A 17859-nucleotide genomic window follows, 5' to 3' on the forward strand; every position below is an offset into this window, starting at 1 on the left:
TGGACAATTTCAAAGATTGTTTGGTCATTTGTTTGGGATTGGGTAGGGGATTGGTAGGGTGTATTAGGCTGGTTTAGTAGGTGAGCAAGTAATATTGAGGAATGTAAGGTTCATGGGTGGGTTGGTCTTAGGTTTGGATTAAGGGTTGGGTTAGGTTTTGGGTTTGGGGTGGGATTGGAGTTTTGGTTATAGGTGGGTTTAGTCAAGGTTTTGGTCTTGGATTTTTGTAAGTGGGGATGAGAAATAAGGTTCATGGTCATGGTGTTGTGGTGGGGATGAGGTTTGGTGTCGGGGTGGGGATGGGATTTGTTGTTGGGGTGGGCTAATGGGTAAGGCTGGTGGTGTAGGTATGGGTTGATTCTCCCCCTGTGCCTCACATTAATTTCCTCATCATCATTCAAATGTCCTCCATCATCATCTCCAGCACCTTCATCATCTCCATCATCAGAATCATCATCAAAGTCACCATCACTTTCACTGTCTTCCTCCTCAGAACTTACATCTAGAACAGGCATGATAGCCCAATTGTTCTCCAATAGCCACGATAAGATATCAAATTCCACATCAGGGTTAAAGCGACTTGTGGATGCCAACTTTGCTATTCGCTTGTACACATTTGGATCTTGCAGTATATGAGTTGTGCCAATAGTTGGCAAATCAGGTAACACCCGATTGAAAATGATATGCAAAAATCTTGAATAAACCAAGAATTTATCTTTATCGTCCTTTCGCAAGTTTGCAGCCAAACCTTCAAATATCATATTTGAAAAATTGAATGGTTGTCTGAAGATGACAGCCACTGTGGCATTTGCAAGATCACGACTCATCAAAGTTCATGACCCTTTCCTGGGTCCAAACCCTTGCAAGATATGGTGTATCAAGAAACGATAAATATTAGGGAACATGCCCTTTTTGAATTGTACCTCATGGACTTCACCCTGATATCCCATCGTCTCTTGGAATATCTTTAACAAGCGATCAGTGGTGAAGTGTATTGGGTTCTCCACATTATCTTGTAGTTGCAGGCTTGCCCGTATAAGTTCTTCCGTTATTATAATCTCATGGCGTGCCACAGTAGCCTCTATCAGCCTACCTCCTGCATCATCGTGTAATTGGGCAGAGTGCCAGAAGTCCAATTGATGGTTCCTGTATATGAATGGACTCTCCGTTAAAGCAACACAGATGTTTGATTGTTGTAACCATCTTATCATTTGTTCCTCTGGAAGGCTATCATCGGTTACTTGTAGCAGAGCACACATATTGTGTTTCTTCTCGAATGGACATTCTGGAACAACCGCCATATCTGTACATACACAAACAAAAACATATTCAAAGTAAAAATTAGTCATAAAGTTCATAACTTTGATATGTATTAAGTAACAATTTAAAGAAGAAAAGAAAGATTTTCTTTAGAAACCTGTTCTTCGACAAATTGTTAACCTACACAAAACAGAGACGTTAGTTAAGATGAAATTAACAACCCAATTCCATGTAATCAGTGTTAGAAAACGGTCAATTAATGCTTACCGAGTCGGAATATGAGGACTGAAAATTTGGGGTAGGGAATTAAGAATAACGTTTGAGATTCTGGAACGAGAGTAGCAGCAATAATGCAATAGTGGGAAGAGAGAGAAGAGAAATGTGAAAATTTCTCTAACTCCCTCTTTTATACTTTTTGAAAGTGAGTTTTAAATTCATTTTCTCTTTTTGTGGGAAATAGCTGTCAAAATATCTCAGTAAATATTTTCCCTTTCAAAACCTTGCTCGATAAAGCATATTTTACAAACCTTGCTCGGAAAAGTTTATTAACAAAGTTTTCTAGTTAAAAGTTATTCACAAAGCTTGCTCGTTTCAGAATTTGTTCAGAAATTATAAAGTAATTAAAAATAATCTTAAGTAAATAAAATGAAGGAAGCTTACTCGAAATACAAGATTGCTCGAGAAATAAATCACAAGACAAATAATCAAGTATAAATCATCAAATACGCAACCTTGCTAGAAATCAATAAATAATCCCAAAATAACAACTTAGAGACATTTCTAATTGTCAACCTTGCTCGAATATCTGAGAAACACAAATCGTGCCCAAAAATACTTAAAACAGTTAACAAATATTCATTCAGATATACTTTGAAGAAAAGTATGCCCGAAAAACTTTAACAATGCAAAGTGTGCTAGAGAGTACTTGTTATCCTTTGATATACAAGTGTGCTCTAAACACAAAGTGTACCCGAAAAATAAAGTTTGCTAGATATTTTCTGAAATTACCAAGTATGCTAGGAGAACACTTGGAATGATTTACCAATTTCCAAGTGTGCTCGAAACATAAAGTGTACCCGGTAAACGAAGTTTGCCCGAACACACTTGTAATTTCATATAATCACATTTAAAATCATAAACTATGCTAGACAAAGACTCATAACAACTAAAACAACCAAGTTTACCCGAACCAAGTATTTAAAGCATATTCATACATGTATCATATAATCATCAAGTATACTAGATAAAACTAACCTTCTGAACATCCAAGTTTACTCGAAAGCTAATAAATATCAAGGTGTACCCGATAATACATGAATAATTCATTTATGCACTGAAAAGCACAAAACTTGCTCGAATGAGTAAAAAATTCAAACAAACACCTAAGTGTGCTAGAATTTTAAATCATTAAAGCTTGCTAGAAACAACATATTCAGACATAATCAAAGCATTTAGCTTGCTATAATGAGTTACACATTCAATCAAAACACCTAAGTTTGCTAGAAAGTATAAAATCATCAAAGCTTGCTAGAAATATCATATTCAGACATAGTCAAGTGTTAAGCTTTGCTCGAATGAGTTAAAACTTCAAATAAAACAACCAAGTCTACTCGAAAGTTTGAAAACTATCCAAGCATGCTCGAAATGGATGAACTTCAGACAAAAACATCTAAGTTTACCAGAAAAGGTTGAAAATCATCAAACCTTACTCGAAAGTACATATTCAAACATATTTAAGGTAAAATGCAACTCTTTTTTGTCTTAAACCACATTTCAAACAGGTTTATCATTTAAATTCAAAGTTCAAGAGCAAATGGTGCATAATGAGATCAAATTTCAGTCTTATTTCCCTTCAAAACATTTTCTTTTCTTTTGTGAAAAGATTTCAACATGGGATCATATTGATTACGTTGCTTCTCAATACTTCATTTTCAGCATTATTGTGACAGCTTAGGCAGGTTAATAGCAGGTCTAGACTTAGCATGAATTTCATTGCATTGATGATATGCTTAAGGTTCAATTAATTTGCATAATACAAAAATGGATAACACTTATTGTGCTATGATACTCCATATCTATTCAAAAGGCTTATTTGGCTTTCTCCAGATCACCCCGAGTTGACTCCGACCCCCTAACATTTGGTCAAAACTTTTTAATGACTAAACATTTAAAATTATCTGATTTTTCTTTTCAAAACTTTAAACATATGTGAGGTTGAACGTTGGACTTACATGCCACGCAATTCGGACTTACAAGCCTTTCATTCGAGACATGATAGAACTTACTTTTATGCCCCCCTCTCTGTAGTTCTAAAATTAGCCCTCATGTTTGGATTTTCTTTCAAAGTTTGTGAACATATATCAACTTTTGGTTGAATAAAGATAAAAATTTTGTTCACATTTCTTCTTTGTCATTTTCATTAAGATAATTCATTTTGGTAACCAAATACCAATAGACTCGTGTATGACTGGATAATCACTTTTCTGCCTATCATGCGGAAAGATGTATATTGGAACATGCATAGACAACAATGTAACTCCGCATTAAGTTTAGCATTCTTCATTATGTTTATATCACCTCAGTTTCTACACATCATGGAAAGCAACCATACATATCAATAACTGCACTAATTGCCTTTTTAGCCTATTAAATCCATACGATTGGCAAAAGTAATCAATGTACTATCATTTCCCAAAGGGTTGGATCAATTTTCATTCAATAAACCCTTTCTTAAGCTTCTACAAAGATTTGAACTGAATAATCTTATCATATCTCAACACCATAACAACTTACTCTGTTTTTGTCAAAAAATGTTTTGAGTAAAAGTTTTTTGAAAACCTTTCATTTTAGCATTCAATTTGACACAGAAACATATTTTGACACAACAATAAGTAACATACTCAAGAACAACCATAACATGAATGCCATGATCAAAACAAGCAGACTCCACACAATGTACAATTAAGACAGATTATGCATAGTCTATTCTATCTTAATCACATCATATTCAGATTATCCAAACTGATCAAGACAACAAATAAGTACATAAGTATATCACATCAAAAACTTATCATGTTATCACACACAATCACTAATATAAAACCTACGTATCAAAGACACGTAAGTCACACACATAGTCATTTAAAGCACATATTAGTTAAGATCAAACACAGTTTCACACATCAAACATAAATCACTCATCAAGACCTTTCTAAAGATAGTCAATTAGCACAATGAGCACACATCATTAATCAGACTTCATCAGAGTTGATCATTCCTAAGGCTTTCAGGAGAAAGTGGAATCTAGTTATATATTTATGGTTTGGTGAATAGGTCAGCCAAGTTGTCACTAGTTTAAACTCTTTTCATTTCAATCAATCCTTTCTCATTACAGTCTCTAATGAAATGACGTCCGATTTTAATGTGCTTGGTCTTGGAGTGTTGAACTGAATTCTTAACAATAAACAATGCAACAATATTGTCAATAAAGATAAGGGTGTTCAAGAAATTCAAACCATAATCAACATCTGATTTTGAATCCAAAGAACTTGTGCACAGCAGGAAGATGCAGCAATATACTCAGCTTCAGCAGTTGAGATGGACATTGTGGTTTGTTTCTTGCACTGCCATGACACTAGCCTGTCTCCCAGAAATTGAAAACCTCCAAATGTGGACTTCTACTCATGTTGCAGCCATCATAATCACTATCAGTATAAGCAATTAGATCAAATGCATGGTTCTTTATGTACCATATCCCCAAATCAAGTTTCCCTTTCAAGTATCTAAAAATCCTCTTGACGGCAGTCATTTGAGACATCTTTGGACTTGATTGGAATCTTGCACAAGCACAGACAGCAAACATAATGTCTGGCCTTGAAGCAGTCAGATACATCAGACATCCAATCTTTGCTATGTACTCATGTTCATCAACAGGCTCCCCCTTTTCATCTGTAATCATCTTTTCATTGGTGTCCATATGAGTTGAAGCAGTCTTAAGGTCTTGACATTTGAACTTGTTCAGAATGTCCTGCACATACTTTGATTGACAAATGAATATGCTATCTTTCTTTTGCTGAACTTGCAGACCAAGAAAGAAATTCATTTCACCCATGGAGCTCATACAGTATTTTGACTTCGTTACTTCTTTAAATTCAATGCACATTTGTTCATTGGTAGACCCAAAAATGATGTCATCTACATAAACTTGTAGAAGGAGTAAATCCCTTCCTTTCCTTTTGTAGAACAAGGTCTTGTCAATTGCTCCCCTTTGAAAGCCATTAACAAGCAGATGATTTGATAACTAATCATACCAAGCCCTTGGAGCTTGATGTAAACCATAAAGAGCTTTGTTCAATTTATAGACTCTATGTGGAAAATCAAGATCCTCAAAACCTAGAGGTTGAGCCACATACACCTCCTCTTCAATTTTTCCATTTAGAAAGGCAGATTTAACATCCAATTGAAACACTTTAATATTCTTTGAAGCAGCATAGGTCAGAAAGATTCTGATAGCTTCTAGCCTTGCCACTGGTGCAAACACTTCCTCAAAGTCAATACCTTCCTCTTGTAAGAAGCCTAGTGCAACTAGTCTAGCTTTGTTCTTTATAACAATCCCTCTCTTATCCCTCTTGTTCCTAAAAACCCATTTGGCTCCAATGGCATACATATTCCTCGGCTTGTCTACAAGTTCCCATACTTGCAGATCTCTGAATTAAGCCAACTCCTCTTGCATTGCTTCTACTAAACTGTTGTCTTTTAAAGCTTGAACATGTTCTTGGGTTCAACTTGGGATAGAAAGCAGGAGTACAAACAGATGTATGCAGTTTCAGATGCATTTCTTGTAACTCTTTCATTAATGTCCCCAATGATGTTTTTAGGTGGATGATTTTTTTCAAAAAGGAAGTTTGTACAATTATATCAGTAGACACATTTGAATTAAGATTTGTATCATTGAGATCAGGTTTATAAATAACCAAATCAGTTGTTGCATCATGAAATTCAGGAACTTCTTCAGTAATCTGTTGTGAAATGATGCAACATAATTTCCAATGTTCAAGTTTTAAAACAAAGTTTCGAATCTTGCTTCTCTTGCAGCATGTTATTGACTCTGATCTTGTTGGTTGCTATGATCTTCCTCATTCAAGACATGATCATCTTGAACCTCTTGATTGTCTTGGTTACCATGTTCTTGATCATGCCCTTGGTCTGGATCTTGAACATGACTTTGAACTTGTTCATTTTCAGCGGTTGAGGGATCCTTAATGAATCTATATTCAGTCCTTTTACCAGCAACCTTGGACCAAAGTTTGTCCAAATCAACTTTTTTAACAAACTTCACTTCATGCACACTTGTTTTGTAAAAAGTTTCATCAAAGTCTTCAGGATAAATATTGAAAGACTTGATTAGCTTCTCAAGATCAAACAACCATGATACTCCATCCACTGTATTAAACTAATTTTCATTAAATATTACATCAAAGGACTCAATCACACTCAAATGGTCTTTCACATAGACTTTATAAGCTTTTGAGTGTGTTGAATACCCAACAAAGAAACAATCCAAGGATTTTTATTGAAACTTGTTAAGATAGTCCTTGGTGTTCAACAGTGAACATTTGCAACCAAATCGCTTGAGAAACTTGATGTAGGGCTTTCTCTTGAACAAAATCTCATAGGGAGTTTTGTCTTGACTTTTGTTGAGAAGTACTCTGTTCTGAACATAGCAAGCAATGTTGATTGCTTCTGCCTAAAAAGTGACAGGCAAGAAAGCATCTGCTAGCATGGTTCTTGCTGCCTTAATGAGTGTTTTGTTTCTTCTCTCCGCAACCCATTTTGTTCAGGAGTTTCTGGGGGCACTGAATTATTGAAAAATTCCTTTTGTATTGCAAAAATCATCCATTACCCCATTCTTGAACTCCGTCCTATTGTCACTTCTCATAACCTTGACCCTTACATCCAATTGATTATCAATCCTAGTAACACAATTCTTTATCAACTCAGCAACTTCATCTTTGGAACTTAGGAAATAAACCCATGTGTATCTTGAGAAATCATCAATGACCACCAAACAATATCTCTTTTTGCCAATGCTTCGAACACTCACAGGACCAAAGAGATCCATATGAAGCACATTCAAGCACTTGATCAATTGATTTTATGAGCTTTGTTTTGTGTGATAATTTATGATACTTACCCTTTTGACATCAAATGCATTTGTCATCAAGCTTGAACTCTCTTATGGGTAAACCAATTACACTTTCACCTTTAACAAGCCTGTTCATGTTCTTTAAGTTGACATGACAAAGCTTTATATGCCACAATTTGGTCTCATTTTCAGTGGCTTTTAATACGAAACAAGTACCACCCCTTGAAATGGCATCTTTCATATTCAATTCATATAAGTTCCCATTTCTTGGAGCCATCATCATAATCATGTCTGGAGGAATCACAAAGTCAGGTTTGAGAATAAAGCAATGAGAGTCATCAAACCCAACCTTATAACCTTTATCACACATTTGTGAGATACTCAAAAGGTTATATTGCAATCCTTCAACATAGAAAACATTATCAAAAGTGACTTTTCAATTTGTGAGTATGCATTTTCCCACAATTTTCCCTCCATTCTCATCACTCCCAAATGCAACCGGTCCTTCAAACTTCTTTTCATAATTTACTAGTGACCTCTTGTCACATGTCATGTGCCTGGAACATCCACTGTCCATATACCATACTTCATTGATTGGTGTGGACTGTTCTTGAGTTAAAGAAGATCCGGCTTCATTCTCCACTTGATCCTTAAATGCAACATTGGCTTTACTTATATCTTCAGCATGATTGCTCCAATCAAATTCTCCAACTTGTTGATGAGCAGCCAATGCAACATTGCCTTGATTTCTAGGCTGATTGTTGACATTATTTATGTTGTTTGTAGGAGCTTGTGGAGGGTTCTGATTTTTGTTTCTTTGATAATTCTGGTTTTGGGGAACAACTTGCTGGTGGTTTTGTGCATTCTGGTTGTTGAAGTTGTTGTTAAAGTTTCTTTGCTGACCATAATGTTGATTCTGGTACTGATAATTGTTTCTTAGTTGAGAAAACTGATTGTTTGGAAGTTTCTTGGTTGATTGCACTCCCTTGCAAAATGTCCTGGTTGTTGACAATTGTAGCAGATAGCTTTTGACTTGTCAAAACCTATTCGCTCATTAGGACCAGACACAAGAGACCTTCCTATCATGTTGAACAACCTTTTGCTTCTTAATACTAGCATAGCAGCTTGCCATTTTAAATCCATGTCCTCTAGATCATTTGCATCAATTTGCTCAAGATCATCTTGAACAACACTGGTGTGGATCATATTTTTGGTAACAAAGGCATTGTATGAATCTGTGAACATTGAAAACAAGGCTTGGTATTCATTTCCTTGACCAACATTACCACCACCATAAGGTGTATGCCCACTGGCCATTGAGGCTGAGTCATTGTCATCAATCAACTGGACATTGAATCTTGATTGTCCTCCTTGATTACTTTAACTTCCAGCAACAAAACTTCTTGGTGTATCTCCACCATGTTCACTTGGTTCTTCAATAATTGGAGTTTGTTGTTGATTTTTATGGACAAGTTTCCCATTGGTGCAATGAGTGCATTGGTCACTTGAAAACAGGGTTTGTCTTCCTTGATCATTTCATTTTCAATCATCTCTATCTCTGCTGCTTGCAGAAAGCATATCACATCATCAAGCTTGAGTGCATCAAAGTTTGGTTTATGCCTAATGAATTTGCTGGCAGTATACCATTCTTTTGATATGGATGATAGCGAGTTTGTATTCAAATCAAAATCAGTGACTACATAATCAGTTGTCCTGATTTCATTGACGATGGTCAGGAATCTTTCCAATACAGACTTCAGTCTTTAACCATCTTTATACTTGAATCGTTCAAGTTGTTGTTTCAGCCTTTCTTTCTTGATATTCTTCAGTTCTGTCTTGTCTTCAAACATTTCCAACAAAGCATCATACATGGCTTTAGCAGTTGTATGGTGAGCAACTTTGGTCAGAATCTCCCAAGATAAGCCCAACTTCAGCATGACTAAGGCTCTGTCATTAACCTTTTTCATTCTAGCTTCAACAACCAGGTTGTTGTTTGTTTCATTTGCCACATAGGGTCCAGTCTTGATAGATTTCCACATCTCTACATCGTTGTAGCACACTGCGGCTTCAAACAGCACTTTCCATTTGATAAAGATTTCATGTCCGTACAATCTGGGAATTTTGTTAGTAGACACTTCTTGCTCATTATATCCAGACATCTTTTTGGTATTTTATAAGATATTTTTGAACATTAAAGAAAAACTTAACAGATACTTTAATAAAAACTCAAATACTCTTTTGAAAATAATCAGATCTGTGGATGAAATCCTCAAATCTGATATATCCGGATTGATTAGAGCAAGATTAATAACAAAGAAATGAAGATCTAGAGAGAAAACACTTTTAAACCTTAAACCAATTGTAGATCTGAGAAATGAAAAACAGGACAGCTGACGTCACTAATCCATGAAACAGTAGTCAGCTGACGTCATTCATCGTCTTCAAATCAACAATAATCAACAGTATTCAGTAACAGTTCTTCACCCAAATAGCAAAACAAGCTATGATACCACTTGTCTATCCCGTTTATATAGCTCAATCACTATGCCGTAACCCACACATTAAGTGTCGACAAGAAGGTTAACGACTTGCTAATTTAGGAAAGAACAATAGAGTATTAATGGCGGAAACACTAACACACTAAATGCTGCTTACTAGACACAAATGTAACAAACACACACTGTAACTCAAAAGATTTCCACTAATATAATATGTCAGAAACAATAGGAAATCAATTAGGGTTTCAGAATGGAATGTTTGGATTTTGGGCAGATTTCCGTACAGGAATATGTCAGCCGTCAAAATCACGATCAGTTGTAAGGTCTAGTGTTGTGTGTCATAAGCGTGTCCTAAATTATTCCTTTTATAAGCCTCCCCTGACACTTGACATTCCTTCTAGAAACCCTAATGATAGTAACATTACATATTCAAACAAAACACAAAAGATTCTAAGTGTAAACAGGTCTTCGGGTAAGCTTTGCAGCTTTTTTCTTCATCGAGCAGACCTGGTAACCATAAACTGTGCTGGGGAATAATTCTCCGGGAAAACTTTACTTAGGGTATTTTCCTTAGAAAATATCCATCTAGCAAACTCAATCTTCTTGACCATATAAAACTTTTGCTCGATATAGTCCTACGAGCAAACTTGTTCTTCAGAAATCCCTTCAACTCTTTGTTAACTTTAACTTATTGAACAAACCAAAGTATGCTGGTAACACTATAGCTTATGCTGGTGACATTGTATCTTGTCCTGAGTTGAACCTTGCTAGAAGAAGTCCTTAGCATATTTCTTTATCAACTTCCTTCAAGCTTGATGGGACCACTGTTTATTAAGAATAAACCTTGTTAGATCTTCCAAAAGACTTGGTATTAGCTTGGTTTAGCAAGGGTTTGCTCGGAGACAAAACTTGCTTGACTTGAAGAACAACCTTGCTAGACAAAGTGAAGTGTGCTCGAACTTACACTTAAGAAGACTTCAAGAAGATAACCTTGCCCGGAAGGCAAAAAAACCTTGCTAGACTTAAGTAAAGCTTGTTGGGAGGCCTAAGTGTGCTCGGTTTCCATACTTAACCATTTTTAGAGAGGTTGAGAAGATTCTAATCTTCATTATGTTTTTTCTCATCCCAACACCGGAGCATACAACAAGAACATCAGGATTCGAAGATTTCAAGAAGGAGATTTGGTCTTAAGGAAAGCTTTGCAAAATACAACTAATCCCGCAGATAGAAAGCTAGCACCTAAGTGGAAAGGCCCCTACTTGATCGAATCAGAAGCATGAAATGGGGCCTATCATCTACTTGCCGTGGAAGGAGACCGACTGCCAAGAGCATGGAATGCTATCCATCTTAAGAAATAATTTGTCTAGTCAGGATCAAGGATCCTCAAGTTGGTAAAATATTATCCTATCATTTATTCATTTCAGATTTATATTACTAACTAAAGGATAATATATTTTAAACAATTATCTTTTCCAAGATTTAAGTTTATACAGATTTCTATAAGGATTTCAACAGTTAAGAGGTTGGTCACCTCTCCCCCACGTTTGAGGTACATTTCTATTTCCCTGGTCTAATCCCACGATTAAGGTATGATCCTCGATGGTCACATCTTCCAAGGTTTAAAGGTTTTCACCTTTCTCACGAATTAGAGTTTCTACACTCTCGACTGTAGCGCACGTTATCCAAAGTATGGTTCGAGGCAGTGGGACCAGTACACGCTTAGTGGTTGACAATTTCATTGCTTTCAGCTATATGAAGGATCCTACCAATTAATGGTAGACGTACAATACACAAGGTTTTGGCGTTTTCACGTCACTCACGTTTGGGCTAAATCCCGGTTCGGGCGAGTCCCCATTTAATATCCGTATCTTTAGGCCAGTCCCCGGTTTATTTATGGGCTTGTCTCCAGTTTATTTTTGGGCTTGTCCCCAGTTGTTTGGCTTGTCCCAAGTTTATTTTTGGGCTTGTCCCCAGTTGTTGGGCTTGTCCCCAGTTAGTTGGGTTTAATCTCAGTTAATATGATAAGTCATTTGCATCAGGTATCCTAAGTCTAATTATAAGGATCATGGAAACATCTAACACTTGTGGTAACATAGGTCTAATTAGACCTTATAGTATGATTTCTATTTATCAATTTACATCCATTCGGTTTATATCTTTTTAACTTCATAGATATAAGAATCCATGATCCTTAATTTATTTTTACAAGGATATTCTATCCCTAAAACTTTTTCTTAAGAACATTTCTTAAAACTATTTATGGATTTAACCTATAAAAGATATTCTTTCATAATAATAAATATTAAGCAAATAGTCAAAAGGTTTAAGTTATTATTATTAAAAGGTCACCTTGACTTATCAAAAACCTTAACCCGGATTTCACCATGCGAAAGATGGACCATCCACTCGGGTTAAGAAGGTGTTACTAACAGTCTTAAAGTGCGGGAAAAATAAAGGAAAGGGGCGTCAGGCTTCATCCCCGAAAAAAGAGCATCCCTCCACCTTTGCTACTCCTCACAGTTGTCTTAAGGATCATAGATCCTTTACCCTAATTACTATTGTCTTAAGTACATAACCAGCAAATATCCATCAAAACACAAACAAATAAAAAGTGCGTTCGGGCCTTGTATCTTCTATCCTTCATTGCCCGCTTTCACAGCCTCCTCTTCCACTGTTGCATCCTTCCCCGCATCCGTCACCTCCGCCTCTTGACCACCGACTGCAGTATCCGTGTTCTCGCCCCCTTCATCCTCGCCACCGCCCAACGCAGCCAGAGATTGCTTCCACTTCGCCATGTCCCATGCCGATTTGTCGAAGGAAGGATCGTTAGCCTCGATCACAATCTTGATCCTAGCTTGGAGAACAGACTTGGCCGCCCAGATCTTTGCTTCATTAGTGGCGCGGGTCACCTCTTCCTGCAGCTGAGCTTCGACTGAGGATGCGTGTTCCTCAGCCTGTTTCTTTTCCTTGGTCATCTTGGCAAGCGCCTTATCCTTCGCAGCAGCCATGGCCCTCATCCAAGGCAGGGTCTCCTCGTAATCCTTGACTATCTTATCATGATAGCTCTTAGTGGAATCCATGGCCTGTTTATCAAAGAAGAATTAGTTCAGAAGGAATTTGAACCCATAAAATCAAATTGAAAGGATAAAGGATCCTTACGGCATTGGCAAGATACTTTCCAGCCTCAAACGGGTCTTCAGGCTCAGCGGTTTTCTTCCTTTTAGAAGCTCCAGACTTAGCTCGAGTCGTCACAAGATGTGGCTCATGGATCGGTGTGGATTTGGGGGTTTCTTTCTTCACAATAAAGCAATTAATTTCTTCAAGAGAGAACTGAGAAGCAGACTTACCATATTTATGAGCACCTACAAAGCATAATTTAAATATAAGTTCTCTATTATTTTCAATTAATATTAAATAATATTATTGAAATTCTTACTTGACATGTTGCTAATTGATTATGAAATTATCTCTTGGAAAGCTTTAGTAAACTTGGCTTGGGAAGTTCTAATCTCTGGATCCAGTGCAAGGAATTTCTTCACTATTTCTTTAACTCCGGGAAGCTCGGCCAGCAAAGCAAAATTATCAACTATAGAAGAAAGAATAAGTCGTTAAATGAAGAACCAAGTATTCTCTCTACGTTACCTAGTGATCCAGGATCCTATTTTTCTTGATCCACCTCCTAGGTAAATCAAACCCACCAGGGATTAAGTCCTTTTTTACAAAGAAAAATTGGTTTTTCCAGAAGGACCCATTCCGGGTGGCTTTAAGGATGGGACTTGGTTGATGTGGTTTGGATTTCAAAACGAGACGTCTAGAGCCATCAGTAACCAGGGTATAAAGATATGACAGCTCTGATAAGCCAAACTCGAGGCCTTCTTCATTAATGATCCTTTCGATGGTGTGCAGTACCCTCCACAACATGGGCATCGCCTGAATGTAGCTGATTTCGGTCAAAGTAAAGAAACTTTGGGTAAAACTTGGAAAGGGGTATGTGTAACCTATTAAAAAAAGGTTGAGCCGGAAAGTAGATCCAAGATTTGGACACACTGTCACTTCTTACGGTGGAGTCAAAGGGACGAAAGACGGTGCCGGCTGGAAATAATGATCGGAGATCATCGATTTATGGGTCGGTAAATTTGCAGATCTCGGAGGAAGGGTTAGAGAGAAGACCTTGTGGTCGGAGTTCGCTCTAATCCGACTGTTTAGAAGAAGAAGAAACGAAAACAGTCGATATATTAAAATAGAAAATGAAAAGAAAATAGAGAGAATGATACTTGTTTAGCTGCTGGAGAGTGTGGTTATAAATGGATTATGATGACCACATATATAGGCGGCAAACATTAATCAGGCTAAGTGATAATAATTATTTCTGACTCACGTATAATCTTCTTATTCTTGCATGAAACTTGAATTTCAAAATGACAGTTGTTATCCTCAAACAACCGTCATTTTGGGGGCAATTGTTAGGGCATAGATTTTTATGTTGAGGATACGTTATCCTTATGTAGCTTTTGGATCAATTATCCTTGGGATACGTTCCAGGTTGCGCAGGATCAAGGATCCTCGGTATTACTTGTTTACTAACGATTGTATTATTTGAGTGGTGTTGTGATTAACAGGTATAACGGCTATAAGACTCAGTCCACCTATTTATTCGCAAGTCCGTGAGGTTACACACGCGGTTAATGAACTGCAACGGATCATGGAGAAGTGGCGAAATAATAGGACTTGTTGTTAGCTTTTGTTTTGTATATAATCGAGCTTATGATCAGTTAGGAAAACATGACACGTTCGTTAGGCAATACGCATAGATTATTCTAGCAATATTCACACACACTTAGCAATATTTGTATTCACTGATCATAATCTCCAACCTTTGTAACACCCTTTTTTATTAATAAACTGGTGATAGACGATTTGTCATCACCTGGGGTTTTTATACCGACAATCCTTAATACGATCAAGGGATTTTCTCGCAACAAATCTCTGTGTTATTGTTCATCTTCATTACATAATCATTATTGTTATACAAGCACTATACCTCACTTAACAAATTTGGTTACATTATCCTTAAATCGATTTTTGACCAAAACAACGATATGTTTCGAGGAACTTTTTTATGTGGTTTCTCATGGAATTCCGAGACTCAACTAATTGAGGCGGGGGACGAAGTATTGGACAAATTAATAGCCATAAGAATTTTAAGCGTTTAAGCATTTTTAGTTGTTTCTTTAAATAGTTACGTAATCAATTATAATACTATTATCTTTATTTTTGTAAATAGTTAAAGCCTGATGCTGTAAAGTTGAAGACAAAAAGAGTGTCAAACTACAATGAAATGCTAGAATTATTTGCAAGGGATAGGGCATCCGTGCACATGCTGAAACCGCTAAAGAAAGAAATGCTTGATTGAAGAAGAAAGACAACATTAAAGTAGAAACAATTGCTGAATTGGATGACTTACTAGCATCCGGTGAAGTGACTCTGGAGAACCAATGCAAATTTGATGATGATATTCAAGTGCTAGATTTTTTGGTTTCTTCACCTGAGCCATCTTCAAATGTAAAAAGTAAAAAAAGAAAACTCGAACAAGAAAATGAAGCGTTTATCTTGAAGCTTGTGAATTGCCTTGACAATGTGGTTAATGTTATTTCATAAGGCAATAAAATATTGGCTGAAACGAACAAATTATTTGATCGAGCTTATCATCACGAGTTTACCGATGAGGAAATTTGTAAATAATTGGAGCCAATAGGTTTGGAACCCCATGAAATACCATACGCTTAAATTTATTTGGCTAACAATCAATCAAAAAAGCAAGGACCTTGTTTAGTTGACCTTTTCAGATGCATGTGGGTATACTGAAAGGTATTATGAGGGATGGTAAGTTAGCGAGTTCAAGAAATGATGAGATTGTTAGTAGTTTTAGGTTATGGATTCGATGCTGTTTTTAGTAATCTTTAGGTGTCACATGTTTTTCTTGATAATTCAGGCAAAAATGACATTGTTAGTAGTTGTTTGTTATGTATTTTGATACTGTTATTAGTTGCATCTTCAGATGCTATGCGTTTTTTTGTTATTCAGGCATATATGACATCGTTAGTAGTTGTTGGTTATGTATGGATGCTGAAAACAATTATCTTTTGGTTATGATGAAATGATTACTTTTATCCATTTGTTAAATCTTGTCTTTGTTGTTTTGTTTTGGTTGGTGTAGTGCAAAAAATGAAGATAATATTTACGATATTTACAATCGGCATTTATGTCGAAAACATATTGCCTATATGAATTATGGTTTTTACAATTGCATTTTCTTGGTTTACATCAGTTTAGATTTTCAAGTTCATAGGCTTAAATTCTAACACATCTACTACTCTAATAAAAGAATACTACTTTGTGCCACTTGTCAATCTCTTAGGCATTCTCATATTTTTTAAACTCATTTTGTTATTAACCCAAAAATAGTCTTGTTCTTATGTATATATAAAACAAGTGTGTTAATGGTTATTTATTTCTTCTTTTTTTTCCTTTTATATTTTAACGTCATGTTTATCCTTAAGTAATAAAATTAAACAATTTAGCTATAGAAAAAAAACATGCCAAATGGGATTGAAGTGGTCGGAATATTGCTTTATTATTATTATTATTATTATTATTATTATTATTATTACTTTTTAGGATTTTTAGGTTTATAAAATAAAAGTCAACTAAAATGCTTTCTTCCTTAAAAATTTTCATTATATGCATCGACTATATTCTCATAAATTTGTTTATCGACTATTAACCATTCAAATTTATTCTTTTGGTTTATTTTGGAAAACTACAATCAGGAAGTTTTTTTCTTAGCTATCATATATATAACCAGCTTTTATTCCCTGTAATACGGGGTTGTTTTATATTATTCGTTTCTAATATTTAATATATTTTTTTGGATTATAATTTTATTTATTGTAAGGAAGTTATTAATATACTTAAGAGTTGATAATGAAAGTGTTTCACAAATAAATGAGATGTTATAATCCGGTTTAAAAGCTATATGGGTTTGGTGAGACCCATGACCCGTTTTTTTTACTATAAAATTGTTTTTTAATTATAAATAATATCTTTAAAAAACGGATACTAATTTTTAGTATACCCTATTTTTTATGATTTTCATATCAAATATTTGATGAGATTTATTTTTAATATAATGAGATGTTATAATCCTTTTAAGAGCTTATCTGGGTTTGGTGAGACCCATACCCGAGAATTCGGTTTAAATGCATGAGAACCTTCATTTACAAATAAAACAATCTGGTGGCTTGAGAGAATTTAAGGAGGTTTCATTTATATATATTTAAGATTAAGATTTAAAACCTAATCTTGTTTTATTATTTATGGTTGGCTTGTACTTGAAAGAACCCGTGTTTTCACACAGACATCTATACGCCGCTTCCAAGTTAAGAGGTTATCTAGGTTTGGTGAGACCCATACCCGTGAATTCGGTTTAAATGCATGATAACCTTCATTTACAAATAAAACAATCTGGTTGCTTGAGAGAATTTAAGGAGGTTTCGTTTATATATATTTAAGATTAAGATTTAATACCTAATCTTGTTTTATTATTTATGGTTGGCTTGTACTTGAAAGAACCCGTGTTTTCACACGAAAAATTATACGTCGCTTTGTCAAGATTTACAAGCAGGCATTGACTAAAAATTTCGATTATTGATAAACTAGGTATATTGACCAACACAACCGCAACAATAGTGTATAAGGAAAAAAAATTTTATTAGTAAATATTTGCGTAATGTTTCCATTAATTTTAATATAAATTGTAATTTTGTTAACAATATATGATAATTGTGTTGCCGATTGTATTTTGATTAATGTTCAAATTTTAAAACTTTCAACAATTCCCCGTGTAATACACGGGGCTCAAACTAGTATCCAATGGAATAGAGAAGAAGCAGGAGT

This window comes from Bidens hawaiensis, unplaced genomic scaffold (genome assembly GCF_021521415.1).
Source record: "Bidens hawaiensis isolate Kalapana, Puna unplaced genomic scaffold, B.hawaiensis_p1.1 tig00013628_1, whole genome shotgun sequence".
Classification (NCBI taxonomy): Eukaryota; Viridiplantae; Streptophyta; class Magnoliopsida; order Asterales; family Asteraceae; genus Bidens; species Bidens hawaiensis.